General features: G+C 24.7%; 2 long non-coding RNA genes across 3 annotated transcripts; both read right to left on the reverse strand.

Moving 5' to 3' along the window:
• Positions 1–228: 228 nt before the first annotated feature.
• Positions 229–5,797, reverse strand: LOC145840872 (uncharacterized). The gene is made up of 3 exons (XR_014370122.1): positions 5,659–5,797; positions 3,474–3,998; positions 229–778 (listed from the first exon to the last, which is right to left on the reverse strand). It is a non-coding gene; the product is annotated as an uncharacterized LOC145840872 (long non-coding RNA).
• Positions 5,798–12,662: 6,865 nt separating this feature from the next.
• Positions 12,663–24,589, reverse strand: LOC145840966 (uncharacterized). 2 transcript variants are annotated; one of them, XR_014370127.1, is made up of 5 exons: positions 24,563–24,589; positions 23,994–24,114; positions 19,315–19,506; positions 18,147–18,358; positions 12,663–13,012 (listed from the first exon to the last, which is right to left on the reverse strand). It is a non-coding gene; the product is annotated as an uncharacterized LOC145840966 (long non-coding RNA). The 2 variants fall into 2 exon arrangements; XR_014370128.1 differs by lacking the exon at positions 24,563–24,589 and having other exon boundaries at positions 18,147–18,361; positions 19,290–19,506; positions 23,994–24,108.
• Between the last annotated feature and the right edge of the window lie 2,203 nt (positions 24,590–26,792).

Here is a 26,792-nt window from a genome sequence, read left to right on the forward strand (position 1 = left end):
GTTGCATATATAATGTTGTATAAGTAAAACTTAAAGTGGGGTTTTTAAAACAATGTTCAACTACCACTTTTAAACTAATTTTGTTCTAATATTTAGTTTTATGATTTAAAATAATGATTGTTCAAACTAGAATTTGCACATAAATATTAAAACACCATTTTATACTAAAACACTAAAACAAATAAGAAAACTACATTGCTTTTTTTTTAAAGAAAATAACTGTATCAAGTAAAACATTATATTTATTTTAAATCAAAAAACAATTCGATCAAGCCTGATTATTATAAGTTAGCTTAACAAACAAAAACGTAGCTGTAAAAGTAAGAATTAGTAACTTTTTAATGACAAATAGTAATACAAAAATACTTCACGACAAAACAGTAATAAATACAAAAGAATTAACTGATTTTAAAAGTATCTCATTACTAATGAACATTAAATGAAAATTTTGTCTGAGATTTGTTGAGATAAGAGTGTTTAATATTTTAAACTATCATGTGTAACTTTAGTGGCAAAATTGTAGTTGTTACGATAAATTTGAAAAAGTGAAACCAAATATACCGAACTTAGTATAACATTCATGTAATGTGTAAAAGGTTTCTAATCACTTGTGTAAACTTAAAACAATTGAACTAATAGTAAGAAAATTCAAACAAAGGTATATTTGTATATGGTTTCATTCTTATGAACAGGCTAAGACAGTAGACAGAACAGTTTATGAACGAAGTTTATGGTCCAGAAGTTGTTCAGAAGTTCACTTACTGAACTCAATAAGTTCCTGCAAAAAATTGATATGTAGTTTCTTATATTAATAAAGACCATTAATATTTTTTGAATACTCGTTGTTGATCTACTTATCTTAAGGTCCGTTAAAAAGTTTACTTTTGAATCAAATAATAATGTTGTTTTTGAATAAAATTTAACAAAATTATTCCGGTAAACTAAAGTTACTATCTATACTTTAGTTAAAAATGAATAAGTAATAACACGTATATCTTATAATCAATCTTAAAATAAAATAAAAAAACTTTATTAATTTTCTCTATATTTAAAATGATTTTCAAAGTTGTTGTCAATAGAAAAAGTATGTATTGTAAATTACGTAAATACGTTTAAGATAGAATAAAGATTTTATGTAACTTTTAAGTAAAAGTTCTAGTAAACAGTAAAAAATAATAAAAAACCTTCTGCCGATAAAACTGTTTTTTTTTTTAATTTTTTTAAGAACTCAACAAAGCAATGTGAGTAAAAAAAATCTTTTATTAGATCATATCTACTCAAAACAGACTGTTCCCTATTTTAAAGTTTATTTAACACTTAGTCTCGTGATAAATAAACATGAAAACACCAGCTTATTGTAACGCCCTTGTTGCTAATCATAGATGACAAAAGACGGTTACGGATGAATGAACTTGAAGAATTTTTAATGATGTTGTCAACTTTATATAAAAATGACTGGTAATAATTAAAATAGGTATTAAATATTTATCTGTAAGCCCTAAAAACTTCCGATAATCCAGTCTAGAACACAGTCGATAAATGACTTTATAACAAATCATTAAATAATTATAGAGTTTATTAATTTATAAAATTAAAATTAGCTTTTGAACATTTAGTGAAATATAAAACCTACAAGTAAACCGATGTAACAGTTCCAACTTTAAAAATTATAAAAATAAAATACTATTTTGTTAAGAAAACAGATTGCATTTAACAATGAAAAAGAGTTTAAATAAAAAAATTCTAGATGAGTAAAGCAGAGTAATAGTTAAACGTAGATATGATTCATTAAAAACATAAAATAATAAGTAAAAAAAAACATGAGAGGTCTTGTGATTATTTTAATACATTAAAATTTTTTTCATTAATCAAACTTATTGCTTCTAATTTGTAGAAAAAAGAAACAAACAAAGTAGTTTTATAAATAAATATTTACTTACGCTAAAAAAAAGCTTTTATTAAAACAAACTAAGTTTTGCCTTAAAACTTAATAGTTTAAAATAAACCTAAATCAAAAAACGTTTAAAAGCATAATGAACTGTGAACAAATATTGTATAAAGTATTTAATAGTACTGTCTTGGACTATACCTATCATCGAAAAGACGTTAAAAGGTATACAAGTGGTGTTTTACTCGATGACCAAAAAGTTTTTCTGCACCAAGTCTTAAGACTTAATTTTTTGAGGGATTTTTTGCCGTTCAAATAAAAGTAGTTATTAAATTTTGATAATTAGAAGCTATTTGTTTTAAGTAAATAATTAAGGCTTCTCATAGCTTTTAATAGTAACTGTAAAAAGTAAAAGGTTTAAATCATTAAAGCACGTAGATAGACTTTTGACATTGTTTCGTCCAAAGTAACTACCAAACTAAACCTTCCAATATAAATGTGTTTTATATTTAGTTATTTTTAAAAGAAGGAAAAATAATACTTTATGTACAATCAAAAGTGTCATGATGCTATTTCATAAACTTATTTATTTAAAGATTTAATTTACAAGTTAAAAACCAGTTTACTAAAAAAAAAAGAGTCATTATCTCCCATTAAAACGCGTTTTAAGCTCTCAACATAAAAGTTATTTGCACAGCTACCAACAACCATATTTGTATAAAAATTTAAACAGAAAATTATCAAACTAAACTTTGTTGTATTTTTATATTTAATTTTTTTAACATACAGCTTATTACGTTTCACAGTAAGACTTACTGAAATATAAATAAAAATTAAATACAAAAACCCTATTTGAACTGAAAAAGTTTCATTGACAATCTATTTTATATTGATATTAAAGTATGCACAACGTTCTCTAAATAAACATAAACTAACTTTGTTATTGACTCAATCACAAAACAAATGTTTTTATTCTTTTATTGTCTCAATATTTTTACTTGTTACAGGGTTTTGTTTTGATTAAGTACAAACATACTAAAAAAGGTAGAAAATTTCTTTAAAGTTAGAAATATTCTGGCTGAAAATGTCTGAAGTTTATAATGCCAAATTTTTTTATATTAAAGTAAGATATAAAAACATTATAAAAGGATTTGTTATAAAACTTGAATTGTTCAAAACTCAAAACAGTTAATTTAGGAATAAAATTAAATTTCTGTTTTTGGACTTAAAATAGTTAAAAGTTAGCAAAAAAGTTTTTCTTGTGCACTAGAACTTTTATTTTTTTTAAACTAAAAAATGATAGTTCAAAATAAGAGAATAAAATTTGTACATAGTATTCTATGAATATTTATTTTGAATTCATACATACATTATCATGAACTAGTTGTATGATTTCAGCTTTGATTAGATCATTAAAAAACTTTTTAGCTTTTGTACAAGGGAATAAATAAATTAAAAAAAAAAATAATTTTAAAATAAAAACTGCTCAATACCTCTACTAGCCGTTTTTTAAAAGTACTTTTTCTTCCAAAAACAATATTTCATGCAACATTCTCAACAAACTGGAACAATCAAAGAAACTAACAAAAATCATCTCCAGCGTTAGTCAGCAGGGTTCCCTGCAAATCCAAGGTCCCCGAGAACATCCGAAACTGGTGAGTCCACGGGATGCCCACTTTCAGTAAACCCGTAGTTGCCATCGAACTCCGGTGGTCCGGTCTGGTGCCCACTTTCAGTAAACCCGTACCGTGTTTGGGTGAGAACTATGCACACTCGAGCACTGTACCGTGTTTGGGTGAGAACTATGCACACTCGAGCACTGTACCGTGTTTGGGTGAGAACTATGCACACTCGAGCACTGTACCGTGTTTGGGTGAGAACTATGCACACTCGAGCACTGTACCGTGTTTGGGTGAGAACTATGCACACTCGAGCACTGTACCGTGTTTGGGTGAGAACTATGCACACTCGAGCACTGTACCGTGTTTGGGTGAGAACTATGCACACTCGAGCACTGTACCGTGTTTGGGTGAGAACTATGCACACTCGAGCACTGTAAAGAACATTGCCCTCTGCAGGAGAAGCTACAGGGTTTCCTTGCTCCGTGTATCTGTTGAAACGAATATACGTTAGTTTATCAAAGAGAAAATCTTAAATGATACCAGCTGAAGTTAACAAATTCTTTAAGGTGTCTAAGCATATATCTAATTTTTTTTTATAAAGTATAAATATTTTTCTACGGTAATGAAAGGTAATACTTTTAGAAAATCATTTATTATGTTAAATATGTTTAAGCTACTTCAGCACTTTTGCATTATCGAGTTGTTGTTTTTCTGACTTAGATTACTTTTCTTTGTGTACCTTTTCCAAAGTTGAGCAACAAAAATCAGCAAGCTATCGTATATCGTAACATATAAATTTTAGAACATAACACATATACTAATGAGATAAAACTAAATTAGTTTTTTAACTATACATGTAATCGTAACCAGGTTAAATTAATTTTAATATAATTTTCCTGTATTATATGTTTTGGTTTTAAGAAAACAAATAGAGAGATCTCAACTGCTGGAGGAGAAGTAATATATTTATTCTTTCAAAAATTTATTTTACAAACTAAGTTTCGGTCAAAGACCTCTTCAGTGCTTAAATAAATCTTATTCAAATAGAAATATTCGATGCCTTACTAGCTAAAGTGCGTTTTTGTCAAGCAACATTTGTACAAGAGAAATGGGATTTAAGGGTATTTCTTTTAAAACACCTATAGGGAAGTACCCTTAAATTATTTTTTAGTTTTCTATGCCTTGTATACAGTTTGTTTTCTGGTGGTTATTTTGAAAAATTTACTTGACAGTTATGAAACAACTGATAGTTTTTAATATTTGTTTATACAAAGATTGACTTCACCAGACGTATGTAAATTTTGATAGACATGGTATTCGAATGATAAACTTTAAGTTTATCTTAATCACCCGTGCAAAAGCTTATCTTTTTTTAGTCTTTAAATTTTTTAAACTTTAAAAAACAGAAGTGCAATAAATTTATATTTCTAAACTACATTTAATAATGGTTTCGATTTAGTTTAATATGTGCTTCAAACAACTATCAGGATACAAAATGAAACAGTTTGCATATAATTAAGTTTAGTAGTGTTAATTAATTTTATACGAACAAATTATTGATTGATTAAATTTATTAAATTTAAAACCTTAAATTATTTAATCTTATTATTATTTTTTTAATTATTTATTAGTTAATAAATTTACCTTTAACCTTTAATTACGTTTCGTCAAACTTAAATAAAACAGAAGAAGTTAGGAAAAAATTTGAAATAAATCATATACTTATTGTGTAATAACTTAAAAGTAATATTAATTTTAAAGTTAGGTTATAAAAACGAAAACTTAGTTGTCGCTGTTTAATTTAACAAATAATGTTTTATTAACAACAAACTTTTTTAATTTGAATACCCTAAATTTTTAGAAAATAAATTCTGGTTGAAAAACATTAGTATGCTATTGCATATGTATGTTAGTTGTCTTCTCCAAGTTAAAATTCAAAAAATAAGTTATTATAAACTTTTACTTTCGATTTTGTTAAATTTACTTTTCATAAGTTAAACCATTTTTTCTTATAGTTTTGTAAAATTTTGATCTTACTTTAAATTTAAGAACTTTAAAATCAGATACCTGCTTTAAAATTTTCAACAATAATTAAAAAAGCCATATTGACAGTTTATAACTATGTTATGTATAACAAAACTGTCTCACCTGATAAATCACTTGCTGAGATGTATACTTCCAAATTTCGTAGCCCATATTGCTTTATAGTTCTTTAAAACTTATATTGTTGAAATATATTTTTCTGTTGTATACACATTATTTATTTTTATTTACAAGTTTACTTCTGTTCATAGTCGATTTGGTTCCGATCATTTTAATATATATATCTTAAATTCCAAAACTAAAAACTGGGTACCGGAATTACTTTTAGTTTTATGTTCATTTTCTCCGTTCTATTGTTCAACGCTTTAGGTTTTCATATTCTTATTAAAAAGTATTCACAAAAGCACTTGATAATTTTAAATCTTTTCTTAATAAAAAAACTAATGTTTCTAATTATTTTCAAACTATAATGATAATTTGTATCATATTAAAATTTAAAGTAAATTAAACTAGAAAACTTTATTTACTAAGTGGTTAAACTTACGTTTATTTAAAGGTTTAAAATACAAAATTATTTTCAATATTAGTAATTTTTAACAGTCTCTAAAATTTTGTATGTAACAAAATAGTATAACAGAACTTAAAGAATTACTTAATTTTTTAGAAAACTATTGCATTCTTTTGCTAAACTAAAACACAAAAAAATCTTTTTTCCCACGAAAACATATTATAAAAACTAAAAAAACTTTTAGTTGTTAAAAGCAATATTTCTATAAAACAACAAATCAAAGTGTTTTAAAGTGATACCTGGAAAAAATTCGAAATATTTTACACATCCGGTTTAAAAAACGGAAGCGACCTCGAGTTCACAAATGAAAAATAATAAATAATTAGATGCAAAATAACAGGTACACCATAAGTTAAAACAGTAGCAATGTCAACCAAACCTCTTGTTCATGGTTTCAATGATTTCCTGAGAAGTTTTTCAATCGCCTTCAAAAACAAAACTAGTAATTTCAGGTTTTATTGTTATAAATGTTTAACTCGTCAGCAAATAGCTGCAATATACTTCCCACGTTTTAAAACCTGGAAAATATTTCTATTCATTAGAAGTATGTTTAAACACTTGCAAACTTCAAAACAAAACATTCAAATTGAAAATAGTTTGCTTTAAGGATAATAAGAGCTTTAGGTATTTATTTTTTGTATACTTATATGTTTAAACACTGTGTAAATTGGTGCTAATATGTTCATAAAATGTACTACGCTGGAAATTGTTAGCTTACTTTGGGAAGCTTTCTAAACACTTAACACTTTCAAATATTCATGAAAACCTATATAGTATGAAATATTTTCACGTAGTTAAATAATTACTAGTCTAAGTCAAATAATTCATTGGACACAGTCATTTCGACTTTTTAAAAATTTGGCAACATATAAAATGGTTGGTTGATTTCTGAATAACAAAGAGTTGCACATTCGAAATTATATTTTTTAAAACTTACGTTCACGACATTTTGAATTATAACGTCACTAGGCCGTTTAAACGCATTATTGCGTCATAGCAGGCGCAACTACTACTGTCATCAAAAACTGAGAACTTTGTGTTTTTAGCTAAGAGCATAAATCACACCTGTTTTTAGATATTTACTTTTAACTGTATTGTATCATTATTTTTCTATATTTCAATTTTAGCTAATTCTTGATTAACTGTATAACAGTTGAAGTAATTATTTTGTTTTATATTTTATGTTTTACAAATAATTCGTTTTTACCCTATTTACTGAACAAAATTATAAACTAGTGACTAATATTGTTTACTTAACGAATATCTATAGTTAAATATTTTGTAGAAAATGTAATGTATTTATTTTTTTATAATAAATAGTCAGAAAACACATTTACTTGTTACTACTTACACATATTTTAGCTGTTTTACCTCATATAATACTATACTCAAGTATTTTCTTTTGCGGTAAATTACCAGTCTAATGTAAAATGTTACATTTTTAAAAGTTTATGGAACTTGATAAAATGAACTAATCATTAACTTATTTGTTAAACTCTAAAACAAATTAAGTTTCGTGCGCTACCCTTTAAATGAGCTTTGTTGCAACCTCGTTTTATGAATACTAAAAAAACTAATATAAAAGACATCTTTAAGTAAAAAACAAATGTATAGTTACATTTATTTGTAGGTAGTAAATCGTAAAAATGTTTTTTTAATACCTTTTAGGTGAATTCAGTATGTAAAATTTCTTTAGAAACTTACAATGAGTTAGTTTGAGTAATTTTTCTAGTAAATTTTCTTTTCAATTTCTCTATATGTATCAGAATAGGTACGCATTTTGTTAATTTAAAAAAAAAGTTATATTTAGCATCATATACAGTAATCTCTCGCTTATTTACGCACATTGTGTCCACAGAAAAACTACGTAAAGATACGAGAGATCGTAAAGATACGAGAGGTACCAAACATACTTACTATAATGGCTGTTTTTTGATATTGCTTCTAGTTAAAAGCAGACTGGGGACTTTCTCACATTTTAAAATTTGTTTAGTTTATTTATAAATATTAAAACAAAAAATAAAACTGTACATATATTAAAAAAAGGAATTAAATTTATATAAAGTAATAATACTTTAGAAAATTTTTATTATTTATAATAATAAATAGGTTTTATCTTTATTTATATGTGATTTATTTGATACTAAACATTTGTATTCTATTCTACTAAGCAAATTCAATTTATAATTAAGCATTTGAATTTAATATAAATTCTGAGTTTATTAAGTATCACTGCTACTTTTCGCTAGGAAGTTTCATAAGGTTTATTTTTTAGATGTTTGTTCATAAATAGGGCAAGAGTCCTGTATTATTGGTTTGTGTTTTTAAACTTTCATTATACTTTCATTATTTAATACAGTCATATATCTTTCAGAATTTAAATTAAACTCTTAATGTTAACATAATTTCTGATATACTGAGGTATCACTAAATGTTTATCAATTAGTCAAAGAACATAAGTTTACAAAGTCTAAAGATACAGTGAAGTGAGTTAGCATTTAAAAACATATTTTACATCAAAAATATAAAATTAACCTAATTTGCGCAATATTAAAACACATTAAACTTTTTTTTATTTTAACTTTTTAGAATTCTAAAGTGCGTAACTAAACGAGAGTGCGTAACGTCACGAGTGCGTAAAGATGCGAGATGTTACTGTATTTGTAATATATTTTTATATGAAAACTGTTTACACTGTTTCTGCGAAGAACTATTAAAAATCTTATTAAATCAATAAACCAATAAATAAATATAAAACACCTTTTTCTTTATACTTATCTTATTTTAGGTTTTAAACAGGACTATCACTTACTTTTTAGATGAAATATGCTAACATTAAACAAGTAAACAAAATTGATACCACAAAACAATAACAGTTGAGTTTTTTTTTACCAGCTTATATACATAGTTTTTTAAACTTATACTTTACCATTTTTCAGTTTATCTTTCAACTTGCAATGAAAAAAACACTGCTCTGATTTGCTATATATAATTGTACTCAGTTCGGAATAACTAGTTTATTTATAGTTTATTTAACAACAAAAGGATGTACTTAAAACATTTTGTCCTAGGACCTGGTGCACGAAGAACCTTTTAGTTATCGAGTAACGATTTGGTTACAGCTTAACATCTTATCTAGGATGTTTCTAATTACAAACAAGTAGTGTGAAACGTTTATTTAAAAAATAATCTATTCAACATTCATATTTTACATTTTGAAGAAAACTGGTAAAAAAGCTAGTTTTAAAAGGTGTAAAAACTTGCCACAAAGATTTTTTTGGTCAAAAGTGTAAAAATGTTGAAGAGGTGATCTTGGAATAAAGACTAATGTTCAGTAGACTTGAGGTCTGTATAAACCAGGGCTTCCCAAAGTGGGTCGAGAGGCTCCCTTGGGGGCCATAAGCAGCAAAAGCGCCAAAATTAAGTCATGATGTCATAGTTTAAAAGTTACTTTAGTTATCTTGGAGTTGATGTGTAAGAAAGTAATAAGGTCTTAGGTCAATTTTTGAAAAATTGTGTTGGAGGGGGTGTTAGCTTTTTTAATTTCTATAAAGGCGGGCATTTAAAAAAAGTTTTTGAAACCCTGGTTTAAACGTTCAACTAAAGTTAACAAAAATTTATAATAAAAATGAACTGTTTTATAATTATAAAACTTTAGTTATTAATTTATCCAATAACTAGAAATGAATAGATGAATCAATGTACTCTAAATACATAATTAAATAAAATAGCTAATGATATAAAGAAATTCTAAATATAGAAAGATATGCCACCACAAAAACCGATTACTCTTTTTTTTTTCAATATACAAAGTCCGATAAAAATTAAAAGCATGTAAGGAAAAGATAAAAAGTAACAACAAATTTGATTATTTAATTTTTAAATTTAAACTAGGTGTTGATTTATCTTTTAGTCAGCGGGACAGATACAACAAAAAAAAAGTCTTTTGTAGGCATTTTACGTTGTAAATTCTAGAAAGCTATAAAATTTAAAAGAAATTAGGTAGCATAAAAACTAAAAAAAACACCCTTAAACAAATATAAAACTATCATTTGATAGGCTATACAGTGTACTAAAAATCGTTTTAGAAGTATAACTGAAAAATATATATTGTATACATAACTTTTTAATGGAAAAACTCAAATTTATTTGTTTTACCCAATTAATTTTTTATCTGAATACCTTGCGAGCCTGAGTATCATGTTAGTGAACCGTACGTTGCCTACCCAAGTATAATACAATAATCTTATATTTCATAATCATTTAATAATCATAAATCCCTTAATCATGTTTTCAATTACTAATACGTTATATGGCAAAGGAACATTCAACATTTTTGTTCCTATTCGAAAAGTTATTAATATTTTTTTTACAGTAACATCGTAGAATATATCATAATATATTAGTCTCAGAAAAAAAATTGATTTCATAAACGATAAATTTAATGTTTTTCGATATTTCATTAAGGTTTTGGTTTTCTACATTTTGAGTAGCTTATTATAAAATATTTATAATAATAACTTTTACTCTATGTTATAGTAAAATTAATGTCAATAAAATCGTAAATTGGCTTTACGTTTTTAAATAATACGCTTAACTAAGTATAATGGATACTTAGTAAAAATAAGAAAAAAATTAATGTTCAGAATTTTTTGCTCTAAAGCTGTAAATATACTTATTAAAATTGTTATTGCTTTGTTTTAGTAATGTTCCTACGTTTACAAGAAAAATCAAGTCAACTTTATAAAATTTATTAAAGGGTTTAACAATTTATCAAAAAAAAGAATTATGGTTTATTTAAACAAAAAAAACTTATGATTTTATTGAATAAAAATGTATAAGTAAAACACCTGTAACATAAATTGTAGCTATAATTTTATTAAACATTATACACTCTATTGATAGAAGCAAAAATATTTGATAAAAATGGGTATATTATAGTAATGCTTTGAAATAATTAACTAAAATATACATTCTTGAGAAAAAATTCATTCAATTTCTTTCCAAACTATTCAAAGTTCGAGTCAGCGACAAGCAAATGAAAGCATCTGTATACTTAGATCATCTTTTTCTTAGTACAGAAGTTCAGGGGCGTGTCTAGACTTTTTTCACAATTTTTTTTGATCTTAATTTGCTGCCTAAGTACGCATTTCTTAGGTATGCACTGCCAGTTAAGTACGCAATATTTAGCCGAAAAACTCTGTGTCTAAAATGTTTTTTTTCTGCTTAGAAAAAAAAACATATCAGTAGTATAAGAAAAATATTATATTTTTATTTTTATTTTACTGTATTAAATTAAGATAAATTAAAACTAAAATAACCAGAAAAAAGTTCTAAAAATAAAAATTGTATATCAAAATTCAAATCTGTTATTTAAAACAAAAATGTTACAGACATAATTAACTTACTTTATAAAAAAATAACTATTTTATCAGGAAACAATATTATAAAATAATTAAAACTAAAATAAATTTTTATATAGAGAATTTCAATTTTGAATTAAATGTTAGTATAGATGGAGTTCTTAATTTTTTTTTTTAAACTCTTTACATTTATATATCTATTTATAATTAAAAAAAAAATATTTCAAGTAACTTAATCTAAAAAAATTGAAATTTCACTAAAAAAATGTTAAGACTCATACAATTAAATTAAAATATATTTATAAAAATCTATTCTAGTTTTAATTATTTTATAGTATTGTTTCCTGATAAAAAAGTCAATTTTTTATAGAGTAAGTTAGTTATGACTGTAGTACTTTTGTTAAAAATAACAGATTTGTATTTTGATATACAATTTGTAAGTTCATAACATTTAAATATAATTTAAAGAGAATTTAAACTTTGATTTTAATGTTAGTATAGATGGATTTCTTATAAATTTTTCTTTTAAATTTTAAACATCTTACATTTATATATCTATTTATAGAAAATTATTTTTTTCAAGTAATTAATCCATATTAATAAATTTCACTCAAAAAATGTTTAGACTTATACAATTAAATTAAAGTATCTAATTTTATTCAAATATTTGCCTGATGTTGCAGGGATTCTAATCATGGTTTTGAAATCTCTTGAGTTGAAAATTAAAAAAATCAGGAATCAACTTTGTTGCCAACAGATATACAAAAATTAAATAAATCAAACAAAAATATTGAAATACAATTAAATAATAAAAAAATAAATTTCCAAGTAGTGTAGTTGTCTAAGGATAATTTTAAAAACTCTTTGAATTGAACTTTTCAAGGTTTAAACCCAGTTGGTTGACACATTAACAAGTAATATAAATGTTTAAGTACAAACACAGCATTATTGTATAACAACATAACACAGAAGCTTCACACCACATTATTATATACAATAAACTAAGTAAAATAAAACTTTAGTGATTATATTTGACATTTCTAAAGTAAAATTGTACTTACTAGCTTTAAAAAAATTCATAATAAAAACTTATTTACACCAAGTAACAATATATAATGGGAACAAAAAGCATCTTAGTAAAAATTTCCTAGAATAAAATTCCTACTTTCAAACGTTTACCTATTATGACGTCACAATTGAAATTTTATTTAAAATCTATTTCAGCTTGGCAAAAACGAGCAATTTTTGTCAAGGAAACTTTTTAATCTTTCAGTGTTATAAATTCAACATTCATTATTCAAAGTTTATTAATAACCAAAATAAAGTCAATAAACAACGTTTTAAGTAATATTCTAAGAATCTCTTTTTCTCTTTTCTTTTCTTTTTTTTCAGGGGGTTCACAGGAAACTGGAAACCAGTGAAAACACGCCCCTGCAGAAGTTTATGAATAAACCAGAACAGATAAACGCAGACAAACGAATGCAAGCTCATCAACAAATAATGACTTTCTTGAGTAAAACTGCTGTATCTGTAAGTAAAAGTCACAAATGACTTATAAGCTATGTTATAAAACTTTTGTTAAGTATTTCTATGCAAATGAATATCAGTTGTCAAAAAATAGAGAAACATTATATGTATTTTATACTTACATTATAAATACATTTATCGTAGCATTAACTATAAGTTATTTAATTGGTAGAAATTAATTGCTTTATAATAAGTAGGTTAAACAACTATATACAAATAACTATACTTTTTTTATAGTGTTTTTAGTTTTAAAAACTTATAGAACTCAGTGACTTTTTTATTTTTAAACCATGCAACTATGTGATTAAGTGTTTGTTTTAAACTATTAACATCTCAAATAAAAAGTTTTATGGAGGTTTTGCTACAAAATAGAAACGCTTTTAGAACCATTAAGAATTGTATTAAAAAAAACATCATAAGAAACACTAACATAACTAATTTACTGACTAAATTAAAAACTACTTCTTAATGTATTACTAATAAGTAAAATATGAGTGTTAAGTAATATTGTTGAAAATTTATTACCAGCCTGTTTGACAAACTAATTACAATTAAAACTATGGCCTAAAACACAAAACAATACAAAAATAAAATTCAAAGACACAAGCTAGTGGCTAACAATTATTATTATTTTTTTAAGTTAAAGTGAATTTAAGTTTATTTTTTGTTTATAAAATTGTCTATTTACTTAACTAACTGTTTTGTTTTTAATAAACAAAGTCATAAATTTTATCTAAAAATTTATAAAACAGCTTAAGATGCGTTAAAGTTTTCGCTTATATTTTGCCAAACATTTTTATCATTAATGACATAATCATTTCTTAAAATATCGCTAACCCTATCTTCTTAACAAGTTGAAACTTGCCTATTATGTTTTAAGCCTATTGTCTGTACATCACGAGTTTTATATCAAACTACGTATTAAACAAATAAATACCTAAAAATAAGTCACGCATACTTTAAATGATAGAAAAGTAATTTGGTTTCGCACCTAGTACTTAAGTAGTTTCAAAAAACTAAGCTATACTGAACATATAAGTTTTAAAATATCTAGTTTAAAAATTATAATTAAAAGTATATAAGTACAACAAAAACTTAAAAATTGTTACTATTAAAGTAAATGATAAGTGTTGAAATACTATTACCTGTAAACCAAAATATAAAAACTTTAAAAAGAAGGAAAAACACAATAGCTGCTAAATTAAGCAATATCATAATCGCAAAGATAAAATAACAGTACCAGATAAAATAGTCTCAACAGTTTTTAGACAATGTTATATTTCTTGCGTAGCTTATAAACATTTTAGTTAGCCATATTTATTGAAATTTAAAACCGAAAATCATATAAACTTTTATACCGTATAAAATTTTTAATCAGTAATAACTTTTCAAATACTCAGGACCTATTTATTTGTTGATAATGTCTTTAGGTTGTAGCTAAATGTATTCAATATTTATAAAATATATCTAAGTGTATTTGTTGAAAATTATTTTCTGTATATTGTTTATCTCAGTAAAAAGTGGCTGGCATACGAAAAAGTACTTTTGTTTTTGTGACTAGTTAATTAAACTGAGTGTTGTTTTTACTTATGTAAAGCTGAGATGGATTATAATTTTAAAAACATTTTATATTGCTTTATTGCACAAAATTAAATTGAGCACCTTTTGTTACTTTTTATAGCTAAATTACTGAAAGTGTTCAAAATGTAAAAAATTAAGGTTTGCAAAAAATACAAAGAAATGTTATTATACGGCATACCATTATACCTTTTTTATCCGTTTACCGTTTTTATTTGATCTAGTAAAAGGTTTATTAAAATTTACAATTAATTTTCTAAGTCAAGACTTTATTTTTAAAGTTTACAATTCTGTAAAATAGTAATTTTCCTACAACTTTAGGGTGAAACTTAAGGTATATGTATGGTTTAGGGTGGTTAAACTTAACAGTCCTGATGTTATTTCCATGTTTTCACTTCATCTTGTCTTAAAAATCAAAAATTTTTCAAGTTTTTGTTAAGGAGTTTTAATTCTATAAAAATTGGGTTTTCAAGTAGTTCGTTTTATCTTTGATAGACATTATAACACATTGAAAAAGGGTAAAAATATTGGTTATTAATAAGTGCATCTGACATTTTTGTGTAGTTTTTACAAGTCATCTTTAAACCTAAATTATAAAAGGTTAACGGAACTTTTAGACTGAAAACTATCAAAAGCTGGTTGCACTAAAACTTACATAAAGAAAAAAAAGGAATAAAATCAATTTTAAAAATCAGGAATCCAGCTCTACTTAACTGTGGGTAATACTAAATTTAAATATATAGGTAGCCAAAAATATTTTTTTCTAATCTATTGCAGCCTGATCCCTTTCTTACAACACACTGTTTTGTTAAAGACGACCATACAGATTTCATTAACCATTAAGTCGAATTTCGTACCATTAATAACCAAAACTGTTGTTTAAGATGATATATTTGGATTCTGGACATAAAATGATCAATTGTCTGTTAGTTAATTCAGGTATACCATACTACATAAGTCGTACATCTCAGCAGTCTAATGCTAGACAGAAACAAAACATTGTAAAAATTCGAATTTTCCGAATAAACTGTGGAGTTTTAAAGATTTTGTAAGATCTTTTAAAGAAAATCTAAAAAGATTTTTTACTTGAGACCTAAAATACAGTTTTTTGGCATTTTGGATGCTTACGAAAACTACATGAAAAATAAGTTGTATTGTTTTAGAGCAAGGTTTCCCAAAGTGGGCCAAGTGGGTGGCCATTACAGATGTTCAGGGGCCACAAGTAGCAAAGGGAGGGGGGCATGGGTAGTAAAAGAGCCACAGGGGAGCCATAAGGTCATAATTTGAAACTTACACTAGATATTCTAGAGTTGATGATGAAGAGCAAAAAAAAAAAAATAAGGTCTTAGGTGTTTTTATTGGTAGTTTGAGTAATATTGTCGAAGGGGGCCATAGCTGTTTTATTTCTTCAAAGGGAGCCATTTGAAAAAAAAGTTTGGGCAACATTGTTTTAGATTCAAAACTTGGTACGGTTAAAGTCATTGAATGAGTACCAAAGTTTTATAAATATCTAATAAAATAAAAAAACTTAGCAAAATTCAACAAGTAAAATTTGTAATGCAAGCACGACAAATAAATATACAGATAGTTTAAAAAAAAGTTAAATAGTAAAATGTATCAAAGTTTTAGAATGATATTTTTCTTAACTAAAAATTAGTATATATGTTTAAGAAACAAAAAAATATGTTTTTAATAATGAAAGTTCCGAACATCTAGCCTTCTAAATTTATCAGTTTACTTTTCCTATCATAGCTTTGAATGAAATTTCAATTTTGGCAATTAAACAGCAATTAATGTCATAAATTTTAGAATAAAAATCTTCATATCAACTGACTATCTTAGAAAACTTAACTATTGTGGCTGAAAAAAAACATTCTATATTTGTTACATACTTTTTGTTGATAATTGCTTTAAAACTAATCAAATTCCTATATAAAAACAAACTAAGTACTCACATAACTAATTGATCAAAGACAAAAAAAGAATAATTTACAATAAATAACAATGCAAATACTAAGAAAACACTATACAGAGCGAAAATTAGTGATTTGAAAACATTATGTGTAACTCTTAATCCTTTACCATAGTATTAATTGCAGCTTGGTCCAGATCAAGGATACACTTAACGATTTTAAGTGACCCATTTTGTTTTATAGTTTACTCTTATTCTCAATAATTGATTAATGTCTTTTCTTAGTAATTGGTTTGTTTTAAAAAGATAATTTGTTTAATTATAAAAGCATTGCTTAACAACAGTTATAGTACGAAAAAACATGTTACGTTTTTATAATATTCTATCATAAAACATTTAGAGTCTCCAAGAAAAGTAGATAGATAAAGTTGAAGACTACATAACGTTAAAATATTTTGTAATAATTTACTCAACCTACGTTAAATTGAAACGTGACAATAATTTTATTACTGCAGTTTAATTTATTGCAAAACAAATAATAAACATAGATAAAAATATGAGTTTTCGCTAAATCATTGTTGATATTGAGGTCAAAAGAGACTGAAATTTACCAAATAAAAATACTAAATCAATAACTTTGCAATCTTTAAGTTTCTCAAATCGTGCTTCCTGTATGTTAACGACTATTTGTGGTTTTTTGTCTTTATTTTTAATGCTATATGTAAAAATTATTATACTTTTTTGAAGTAATAATTTCTACAAAAAATTGAAAAGTCTGAAGAATTCAAACTAAGTCTAGATAATTAAGTTTATTTATTTTTATTGAAATGTAGAAACTGTTCTAAAGATTCATAACGTGATTTATAACCACAACTCAAAAAGTTTTAAAAATCTCTATCGAGCATAAATAGAAAATTACAAATTAAAAAAGGTTTTGTTTTAAGAGGTTGGTATGGTGGAACCTATTTTTATACTTAAAGATTTTTGAATACAGTTTAACAAATTGAAATTGACACACCCTTTAGTTAGAAGGTTTCACTTAAAATGTTTTATGTATGACTTTTTTTTCTAAGAATACTACACAATTTACAAACATAACAAAAGTTAAGAATAACTTAAGAAAAAGTGTTTATTATTTAATTCTATAAGTAAATATTATTACATTTCTGTTATAAAAAATTGTAATAATTGAAATGCTTAAATGAGATATTAATGTGTTAGTTTAAATAAATATATTTTCAAGATTATCATATTTTAAAGGGTAAAAATAATTGTATTACCAAAATGTAGAAATATTTCCAGCTAAAAATTGAAAGGTAGCCACTTTTATAAGCATCCTAATAACCACTTAAAAAAATCATGTCACAACATCTAATAATAGGTGTTCATAAAATAAAAGTTTTTTTTGTTTATTTATTTAATTAGTTATTAATAGCGTAATTTTTAGAATTATTTTGTGACTAAAATGAAAGAAATAAGTAAAAGAGTTTTTATAACATGGTTTTCATAATATATTAAAAAAAAACAAAACAAACCATTTGTGTGTATAAGTATAGTTAAATATTTTTTAATAAATTTTAACTATCTAAGTTTTGAAACAAAGCCAAAAATTCACGCCTTCACCATTCTAAAACTTTAGACTAACCATTATCAGGTCACAGTCACCCCCTCAGCTGCGCAAATGCGTCTTCCAAGAGCATAAAGACCACTTCTTCAAGATCTCCATAAACATCAGACTGTGGAGCTCTGTTTGGGCTGCTAGCCTCAGTAATACCTGATAAGTTTTCTTCCACGAAGTTTATGATCTCGAAAATGTTTCCAAGAAGCTGATCATAGAAGTGTCCATTATCTTCGAACCTGCTGGAAAAGTTATATTCAAAATTGTATTTAAACAATTACATATAAAAGTAGTTTCAAAATGTTACTACTTAAGGTATGCCACTATTTGGAAATGACTTAATATGATTGAAAAATTTGTAAACTAAAATTAAGTGTATTTATATATATTAGTTAAAGGTTTAATGACAAATTTTGAAAGTGTTGAAATGTTTTTAACTACCTAATCACAATACAAAACAATTACCTGTTTTATTTACTGAAATTACTTAATCTATGTATAATATAGTTCTAGTTTGTTAATGACAAAGTTATTTTTTGATAGTATTGTAACAGTTAGTAACTTAACGGAACTAAAATTTAAATGCACAAAAATTAATCTGTTAAAGTCATTTATAGGTGTCAAAAGTTTTTAAGTAACAATCTGTTGTCAAAATGTTGAAAGTCATTCTCTAAAAAATTAAAATGAACATTTAATTTAAACTTAATTCTTGCCATTATACCACATGTTAAAGTAAGACTTTTGACTACAAAAAACGTAGAAAATACTTATTGATACAAAATTTAGTAAACAGAAAGATAAAACTACTGACTAAAAAATTACATGCAACTAAACAAATTTAGAAAATTGTTTACTTTTTCATACATTTTAGTTTAAGATATCTCACTTTTTAGTTTTTAATTTTTTAAATGCTTTTTAATCCTGAAACAAACTACCTACTTATTGTTTGTTTTCATTTATACACAAACAACATAACTATATACTTTTACATTAATTTCAGATTAAAAATTCCTTCTTTTTATTGAGATAAATTCCCTCAAACTTCACCATTACAACAGAAAAAACTGACTTTGTTGTAAATAAAAAAAGATACTACTCTACACTAGATACAAATTCTCAACTCATATACCATGTTGAACCATATAAAAATGTTGTGAATAAAACAAAAACCTTAAAATATATATTTCACAATAACCCTCTCAGTTGCGCAATTGCATCTTCCAAGAGCATAAAGACGACTTCTTCAAGATCACCATAAGCATCAGACTGAGGAGCTCTACTTGGATTGCCAGCCTCAGTAACACCTGAATGTCTTTCTTCCACGAAGTGTATGATCTCGAAAATGTTCCAAAGAAGCTGATCATAATGGTTTCCATCCTCACCTAACCTGTTGGAAAGGTAATATTTAAGCAACTAGATATAAAACTTTGATACATATAAAATTTGAAAAACTATTATACTTAAAGGTCAGTCTGAGCTAATAATAAAGCCTTTTTCATATTATCCTTAATTTTAATTATCTAAACTATATTTTAAGATTAATATTTCATATGTTTGAGTTAGTTGGGTTAGGGATAAAAAAGAATAAAATAAAATAAAAAAAGCTTTTTTTTTTGCTGATTCAGCTTTTTTTCAGCTCAGGTTGACTCTTAAGCATACTTTCTGTTTTAAAATAACACTAAACTTAAAATACGCTACTAATTAGAAATTACTGAAAAAGATGGAAAAGTTTTTTTAATTAAATTTGAATATACTATTTATGATAGCCAAAGGTTTTATAACAAGTCAACTTTTAAAAGTGCCGAAAGGCATTTAACTACTTAAACCAATCTATAAAACTTTTGCCTGGTTACTTAACTAATTTATTTACTCTATGTACTTTATTAAAATTACTTTAATTTTAAGCTGTTTGAAAACTATTTTGACCGTGCAGATTTAATTTGTACTACCAAAAACACTAAAAGATATAGGAACATTTTTTTAAAACTCATTGTACTAGAGTGTAGTATGATCAAGCGATAGTTTAACTGTACAACAAGCAAGGGTGTGTTTAGACTTTCCTGTGCAACCCCTGAATAAACTGGAGTAAAGGTAATAAAAAGCGAATGAACTTAATTTTTACTTACAGTAGTATATAAAATTTCTATTTTTAAGCTAATTAATTGATAATAAGTAAAGTTTAGTTCATATTTTTTAAACAACCACGTTAACGACGTAGTCTTATAAGTTTTTTGTAGATAAAAAATGAATAAACTGTATGAACATCTATATTTAGAAAAGTTGCATAGTTTGATTTAGGAAGCATTTTACTCAAAGCTGGCCAAATAGTTTTGAAAAAATAATTTTTAAGTATTTTAAAACTCGAAGGGTGTTATTTTTAACTTTGAAAACTTTAGACTTTTATTGTTATACAACATGTTTTTTGTTCATCAAATTTGAAGTAATCGTTTACGTCTGTTACTAGTCTGTTTTCAAAAGTATAACTTGGTTTTGATTTAAATTTGAGTTTTAGCTAAATTATTCTAACTGAAACTTTTTGACTAAGTTGTTTATTTACATCATGTTAAATAAGTTTTTATATCATTAAGAAAAGTTAATTTTGATTAGAATTTTGCTCTTAGATTCTCATGTTTAAAATATTTATTTATTCATGTTAGCTTCACAATATGAGGCAAAACTATCACATTGTCAATAAAAACAGGAGGTAGGTTTATTTTCAAATAATTTTACTAAATATAAAAAAAGCTGGATTATTTTTTAAGGTTTTCTATTCTGTTTAACTTGAATTTTCAAACTGTTTAAAATTTAAACATTTCTATAAAGCTAAGAAATTTTAATCAGTTATGTAGTAGACAGTTACGTAATTTTCTAAAGTGTATTATTAAAACCTGCTACAAAAAATACTATTGAACAAAAATATTGCGCAATTTGAAAAAAGTCCTGACACACCCTTACAGCAAGCAATCTGTTAATGTATTTGTAGGTATATAAACTTTTAAAGTATAAACCTGTGGTCAAATTGTCGAATATCATCTTCTAAAAAAATAAATCGAACATCGAGTTCAAATTCAATTACTGCCATTTTACTCTATATTTATTTAAATGTTTGACTACAAAAATTTAAAATTTTCATATTGATAAAAATTTCAAAAAGAAAAAGGTAGAAATACATGTTCAAGAAATATGTGTAATTAAATTAACTTGTACAATTCTTTACTGCTGCATACAATAATATTTAGTTTAATATATTTCTAAATTTTTTTCTTCTTTATTTAATTCTTTTCTAAATTTGAAACAAACTTCACACTTATTATTTGTGATTTTATTGAAAAACAAAATATCCAACTATAAACTTTACATTAATTTCAGATTAGAAAAAAATTACTTTTTATTTTAACAAACATATTTTAGTAAAATTTCGTTTGAAAATTTGTCATTGTATACATAAAAAAACTTGGGTTGTAAAAAATAATACTACTTCAAATTGGTTACAGATAAAGTATTTTAAATTATTAATTATCTTAAACCATAACAAAATATTTCAAACCAAAACAAAAGAAAAAGCCTTATAATAAAATATAAAACTGGATCCTAAGTATTTTATATTTTCTTAAAGGCATTTATTTTTCGTAACCAAAAGATACCTAATTTTTAAAATTCTTAGAGTTTAAGCTTTGCAATACCAGTTCAACTTGTTTAAGCAAAACTGAACTTTAAAAAACCGCTAGAAATTATGTACTTAAGGTAGCTTTATGAATTTATTTTTGAAAAGTTAAAAAAACATATTTAGTACATAGTTGATTTAGTGTGTTTTTACTGTTTTAATTTTAATTTCTATTATAAAGTGTACTAAAATGATCCAGAAATGTTTACTTTGATGTTTAACTTAAAGTTTCAATATTTTTAACTTACATGTTTTAAGTCTTGTCATTTACAAAAGTTTGTGTATAGAAATTCGTTTAATTTTTTTTTCTTATTAAATATCACTTTTGAAACATAATTAGTTCCTAAAAATTACAAAGCTTCTTCAAAATTTTAAAATGAGAAGCATAATGAAATTCAATATAAAATTTATTATTTGATGAAATACTTATTACACTAAAATATAAAACTGTTACTAAGTGTTGTTGGATCGGCTAAAGCTTAAAAATATTATGACGCCTATTTATCCTAACTGTATAACAGGGGTCGGCCACATTTTATTAGTCGGGGGCCAATTTTCCATGAAATTTCAAAATGTTTGTATTTATCAACATAAAAATAAGATTTCAAAACTTAAGTGAGATAAAATAATTAATTGTGTAGCACTAGCAATGAGTAATTGAAAAATTAAAAGCGTATTAGTCGGCTATTACCACAAAGAATTCTCAACACTGATTTTTATAAAGGTATGCTTTAAGCTGAAAAAGTTTTACAGGCTTTAACCTTGAGGGCTGCATTTGTCCTGCAGATCTCACTTTGCAATCCCCTGTTCAATAACAATGAAAAAAAGGACAAAAACAAATAATGGCTTATTATAGTCTTCCCAAAGAACTTTAAAATGTTATTTGAGTTTAAATAGTAATTAAAATAACAACTAGTATAACTATATTTTTTTAAGAAAAGATAAGTTTAAGACTGAAAATATATACATACATATGACAATAAATTTTATTTTACCCAGTTCCTTTTCTGCTAACATGTATCTTTTTAAGTGTTTTGTATCTTTACAAAAACTGATGCTACTTATGTAAAGATTTGTTGAAAATATTTGGACTTGAACTTTGTTATGGATTGGTAAAAGTTAAAAAACTTTTAAAATTTTAAATACTACTGTAACCGATTATTTAATTGAAATTAAAGTTAATATTTATAAACCAATTTAGTATAAAATAATTTCAAAAATTATTACTTACAAGTTTGCTCCCTAATTTTAAGGACTGCAGAAACTAAATTTTGATTGCAAAAACTACAACAACTCTACAAAACTTGGTTTCATTTTTTTCTTTGTTACTCACTATTTTCTTAGTAAAAAAAGACATTATAACTAGTAGTGTCATGAAAACATACCTCTAACTAGGTTACTTACTCAAATTTATTTTTATTTCACCTTATTTCATTTTGTTAAAAAAAGTCTCAAACTAATCAGATTGTAAAATTACATATTTATACTAACTGTTCTCCTAAAATAACTAAACAAATATTGATTTCTTTCTAGCTGTATGCTGTAAATTTTTGAAATTATAAAAGCTAGTTCAAGAAAATATTTATAAATTCTGATCAAAAGAGATCCTCTGTGAAATTAAACTGAAAAATATCATAAAACTAAATTCAAAACAAAAAAAAATCATTACAGTGTCTTAAATCAATAAATTTTTAAGTTATTTTTAATTCTGAAAAAAAGTCCATGAAACATTGTTTAAACTAAATTATTCAAAACTTATAAAATTAAAACTTAATCTTTAGTAGTTAACTAATGATGATGATATGATTGTACTTAATATGTTTGATAACATAGTATAAAGTTCTTAAACTAATACACAATATAATAATCCTCACAAAGAAAAAATGTAAAAAAAATCTCTTTAAAAATTCCCTCAGGAAAATCCCGTAAAAAAATATTTATTTTATTTAATTATTTACTAGCTTTCCATGAATGTTTTTGTAATAACTTTGTTCAATGACGCTACAAGTTTGTTTGTTTACAAAAAGTTGAGTCTAAATTGTTTCGTAATCTATTGTAAAAATTAATCAGGGTAGATATACTTTTTAATACTACATTTCGTGCAGAATTATAAAATATAAGGATATACATTTTAAATTAGTTTAAAATTTTAAAATTACAGCACTTACTAACTGCATTTTTCGAACATTTTTTTTCGATTTTGAACTTACTTATCATCTTAGCTCCAACATCTTAGTGGTTGAATCACTTATAATATACTCTTCTAGACATTGGTTTCGCTAAGTTTTTAATCTTTTGTCAAAATATAACATAGTTGTCGTAGGTTGCTCCCTGTAGAAAAAATAAATTTCTAATGAACAAGCTCGGTTTATTTAAGTTTAACTTTTATTTAATCGTAGACCGACATTAATTTTTTCCTTCAATATTTTAGTGTTTAGACCATTTAATACGAATAAAAATTTCCATAATCAAGTACACAATAGTTTAAAAAGCTAGTTTGATTGTGTGTTTTGCATTCTGACAATTATTATTATTAACACTTTAACTCTACATCATTTTATACTTAATGTTTTTAAATAGTTCTTTTGTGACTTGTAATTTTCCAAGCCTTGGTTTTTGTATAATTCTCCTTAAATGTAACTTTAACGAGTTAACTAATTCGTGAAAAGTCACAATATCAAATTTTTACCTCAATTTAATAAAAAAAATACAAGCTATCAAAAAATTTATAAGTAATTTATAAAACGTAACATTTTCAAAATAAGTACGAGATTCAAACCTTATTCTTCTTTTTTAAATCTTCGCAATAACAAGTTACGAAAACAACACACAAGATGTTAATTTATACAAAAAGTTATAAAAGTAAAACCGATCGCAACCTTTAACTTTTAGTTTTATGTTCCATTTCTCAACTCTTTAAATTTCGATTTCAAGTTATACTATTTACGTGTTAAAGACAAGACTTAAAGTTGTGTAAAGATGTAAGTATTAAAATAAAATAAGTATAATCATAGAAGGAAGGTTTATATAAATCTGCTTATGGTTCTAAAATAAATTTTAATTGTAAACTTAAATAAGCAAGTTTAAAAAAAAAAATAAATAAAACAAATGTAAAAGTAAAGCAAAACTAAAAGTTGAGTGTGCTACAGGTTTTACTTTTTGTTTTATATTTCATTTTGTATTGTTTTTGTAAAGCGGCGAACTCGATAAGCAAAAGTTCTAATACTCGAGAAATATTATAAAAAGTTTTTAAACATGACAGTTAAAAAGTAAACCACAAGGTCAGCAGCCGTCCTCAAATTCCAGCCAGAAAAAATTTACATGGAATTTTGCGGTAAGTCATATACAAAAACCGTAACAAGTTAGTCTTTAAATTAGAAATTTAAAATGCGAGCAACTTTTATATTAAACCATTTCTTTAGATTTTCTTGTCACAAAATGTTTAAACTTAGGTATTTTCTCGCAGGTCAACTATGTTTGCGGAAGTCAAGCATATAGTCAACTTAGAAGCATGTTTGAATGTTTTAAGTACATTACAACAACAGTTACCAAAAAAATTATTTAAATTTCTGTTTAGTTATAATAGATTAAATAAACTTAAACGAGCAAAAAAAATTCTTAAAAACTATAAGGTGTTTATAAAAAGGGCCTTAAGTAGTTTTTTTAATAAAATTTTAAAACTCAGTTGAATAAAAGTTTATAAACTATTAACTTTTTAAAATTTTTAGAATGTTTTAATTTACAACAATATTCAACGCGCTTAACACTTTCAAATTTATAATTAATGTTTTTTTCTTTTAAGATATGAAAATTTAAACTTCTTACTAACTTTTCACTTTCATAACTGAAAAAAGGAAGGAAGACAAATATGCCAGACAGTCAATTTAAAACCATACTTACCCATTTTTTGATAACAAAGTTAGTAATAGTAAACTAAATCTAAATCGACTATTTATTGATAACATTAGTATGTTATACTTGTTATATATAACAGTTCATATAATTTTTTTAAAATATATTTATCATATATACTTTTTATTAATGTTTTTTGAAGTAGAAGCTTTTAATGTGAAATTTAAAATTTTATTTGAGCTATAACTCTTTTAAATTCATTTGTACTCTATAAATTAAAAAAAATCTTATAAACTATAATTAAAGTTATGATTATAACAGTCTTGTGAAAAACATTGCTTAGACATTAAAATGCAATTTTTTTCAATTGTAAAAAAACACTTTGGTCAAAAATATATAAATAACTTTAATGTTAAAATTATACATTGAAGTATGATTTCAAAATTTAAAAAAGGTATTGCAAATCGAAAGTTTGAGCTTGTTAATTTTCATCGCTAATACTTCGTCGTTTGGTACAAAATACTTTGCCATCTTTAAAAAAAATTATATTGACCTATTTGCGTCAGTAAAACTGTTCAAAGGTTCGTTCTTAATGAAAGAGTTACTTTATTTTTAATTGATTCTTACAACATTATACAGTAAACTTGAAACAAAAAGCTGAGTGTTTAGTGTTTTATGAGAAACTATTTATGTTATTTAATTTGAATTAAATATGCAGGTAATTGCGAGTTTGTAAAACAAAATTAAACTTGACTTGTTTATATAAAGTCGGGGTTGGTGTAACAAATTTGAATACAAATTTAATAACACGGCCTATGAACTTATAAAGTATTATAAACATTTTAAGTAAATATTTAAACTAGGTTTCGCTCGTGTTAAAAGTTAATAACCCTTGGTAAAAATTAGTATTATAACCTCATAAAAGTTTAGCCGATGTTTTAAATAAATATTTTTACAAACGTATGTATATATATATATGTGTATACATACAAAATATCTTTATGTTTTATAGTCAATATGTTTGCGAATTAAATACATAAAAAAGTTACATGATTTTTATGGTATAGCTTCAATCAAAGAGCTAAAACCACAAAGAATATTATTGTTAGACTTACCATATAAATCTAACTAGATCAAGGTAAATTAAAGCTAAATTT

This window comes from Thalia democratica, chromosome 7 (assembly GCF_965202585.1).
Source record: "Thalia democratica chromosome 7, ktThaDemo2.hap1.1, whole genome shotgun sequence".
Lineage (NCBI taxonomy): Eukaryota > Metazoa > Chordata > Thaliacea > Salpida > Salpidae > Thalia > Thalia democratica.